Consider the following 3,229-nt stretch of genomic DNA (forward strand, 5'->3'; position numbering starts at 1 on the left):
TAACCGTAAATAAAATGTGTTGAGTGCATCGTTAAATAAAACATTTCCTTCCTTCCCTCTCCCACTCAAGCTCTCTTCTCTCCGATATCAGGATATACACCGAATAGCTATTTTTAATAAACTAACTCACTCACACTCGCTCACTTTCTTACTCACTCACTAACCCCCTCTCTCTCTCTCTCTCTCTCTCTCTCTCTCTCTCTCTCTCTCTCTCTCTCTCTCTCTCTCTCTCTCTCTCTCTCTCTCTCTCTCTCTCTCTCTCTCTCTCTCTCTCTCTCTCATCACAATACACACAATAACTGTTTAATATTGTGCTGAGATGTGGAAAAACAAACATTTGTGTGTTTCCCATGTATGACAATCAGCATCATAACAAAATAACAAGCATGAATACACAATTACAAAAACAAGTCATTCATCTTACTTATCCATTAACCTAAGATTTCCAACATAAACAGTATAAAAACACTGGGGGTAAATACAGGCATAAGACTGAGTCTAAGTTGAATGTTTTCCTTTCAAACTCATTATTATCAATTCAAATTGAACTGAAAATATTAAAAGTTCTGAAAAATAAATGCATAGTTATTTATTCAGTAAGTTAACTGGTTGCAGCAACCAATCTTTGTTAAAATTATCCGAAGCATTTAGACACACAATTCACTTTCTGCAAATATGTTAAAAACTTTTGAAGCTATATGATTTTTTCCGCCCTTTACATCACTACCAAATTTTTTCACAAGTAAACTTAAAATTAAAGAATCTTAATACAAATTTGACTTATTGTTTCCAGATCTTCAAAAAGCCAATAAATGACAAAATGAAAATCTAAAAAACATTCAATCATTTGTGCGTATGCTTGTGTTTGTGTCAGATTACATGTGTGGCTTTGTGCATGTATATATACATGTTGAAATTTGTAAATCATTAAGTTTTGGATTAATGAGTGATCAACACAATCAACTGTAAAGTCAAATAACACTGATATTGCACAATTTTTTTAATTTATTTTACAATAACAGTAATACTGATCAACAGATCAAAAATGATAGACACAAGACACTTAACAGCCTTTTCAGGTAGTATATTATTTAATACATATTAACATCTTGACAATTTGTTACCCAAATCCTTTGATATCTCTGTTGATTGTGTGGGTTACTATAGGCTCTAGAATGAAGTATAGTGTTATCAACTGACCAAGCTTCAGTATATCACATATTTTAATAATATAAAAGAAGGCTAGTTGATAATTAAAGAGAGTAGTCCATCAGATAGCACTCACTCAGTGATGTCATTAAGAACAGATGAATATATATAGCCAAATCTTACCATCTGCTGTTAAAGAGTGGATACCAAAGCCTAATAATGGTGCAATTTCATTGGTTTACCTTAAATATTAACAAACATTAAAGACCAGCTAAGCCAATCGGAAACAAGCTTTTAAAAAAGCTTTAAAACATACATGAGATGGTTATCAATATGTGCACATTAGATTATATAAATATCAACATTCAGTAAGAAATTATTCATTCTTTGTAAATCTACATCTGGCGAACATATATTAAATAGGCACCTATTAGTGAGATCCCTGACTCTTTTAACAACTGGATCATAATTTCTAAATTTCAAATTGAATAGCTGCTGATTAAAACTGCAATCATATCCCTCCCATCCTATTTCAGTGTTTACTAATGAAAATCACAAATAACTGTTGTAATAAATTTATCAACTTTCCATTTTTCATTTAAGGTAACAGCAACTGGAGACACCAGTAATATATTAACACTGCTTTTCAAGTTGAGGGGGGGGGGGGGAGGTGGACTAAAGTATTATTTTCAGAGAAGAGGTGGCAAGTTCAAGATGCACATTTAGAGCAAGCTGTTATAAAAAGAAAGAAAGAAATGTTTTATTTAACGACACACTCAACACATTTTATTTACGGTTATATGGCATCAGACATATGGTTAAGGATCACACAGATATTGAGAGAGGAAACCTGCTGTCGCCATTTCATGGGCTACTCTTTTCGATTAGGGTAGTACATATCACAGCCATTGATATACCAGTCGTGGTGCACTGGGTGGAACGAGAGATAGTCCAATTGGCCCACTGACAGGGATCGATCCCAGACCGACCGTGCATCGAGCGAGCACTTTAACCACTGGGCTACGTCCCGCCCCAACAAGCTGTCATACCGCATGCCTGTCATGGACACAAGTTCTGACTACCGCCAGCTCTTCCATTCAGAATGGGAGTGAGATGGCCGATCCAGAGTTTGCTCTGAATGTGCATGTTAAATCTCTCTGCTTTTTTATAATTATGTAATTTTAACATAGACATTTCCTTAGTACCAGTATATTTCATAACTAAATAGATTAGATACCAAATATTCTTTCCCTTTGATCTAGATTTGAGAGAGAAACTTTAAAACAAGATTAACTGTTACAATATCACAGATATATTCCAGACCGTAACTTTAAGCAATTTCCTGAGGTGCCATTGTATATAATATATCAAGTGAAAAAGAATAACAAATTACTAGTTATTATCTAACTTATGGCATCCATGTTATTATCTAACGAGATGGCATCCATGTTATTATCTAACTTATTGGCATCCATGTTATTATCTAACGAGATGGCATCCATGTTCATACACCCTCATATACACTCAACAAATAATGAAAACATAAAATAAAATACATAATCTTCAATTTTTCTCTACTTTATGTTATTAAAAAATATATGTAGAGTACCAAAAGACTTCCCAAAAAATTAAATAAATAAATTAAAAATTTTTTAATTCGTTTGGGTTAAGCTACAGGTAATTCTTTTAATATATGGACTACTATTTCAAAAGGATATAAATTTGAGAACTACCAGAGCATAATAAAAGACCATGATGATCAATGTAAAGAAAAAGGTTTTACATCACATGCAGATATACCTACGCCAGTGTGGGGCAATTTGTGTGAAGTTAATACAAGGGATTTATAAGATGATGTTGAAAAATAGTCAATGCTATTAGGGTCTCCACGAGTACTCAAGTACTCGGGCATGCGCAGAGTCTAGCAAGACTTGAGTCCGTTCACACAAAACTAGAGTACCCGTGCAAGGAAGAGCACTTTTAATTAATTATATATTTTTTTACATCATTTTGCCATATGCTTTCAACCAGTTACATTATAGCGCTATGAGACATGGAGGGAAAACAAAAGTTGAATGTG

This window comes from Gigantopelta aegis, chromosome 10 (assembly GCF_016097555.1).
Source record: "Gigantopelta aegis isolate Gae_Host chromosome 10, Gae_host_genome, whole genome shotgun sequence".
Taxonomy (NCBI): domain Eukaryota; kingdom Metazoa; phylum Mollusca; class Gastropoda; order Neomphalida; family Peltospiridae; genus Gigantopelta; species Gigantopelta aegis.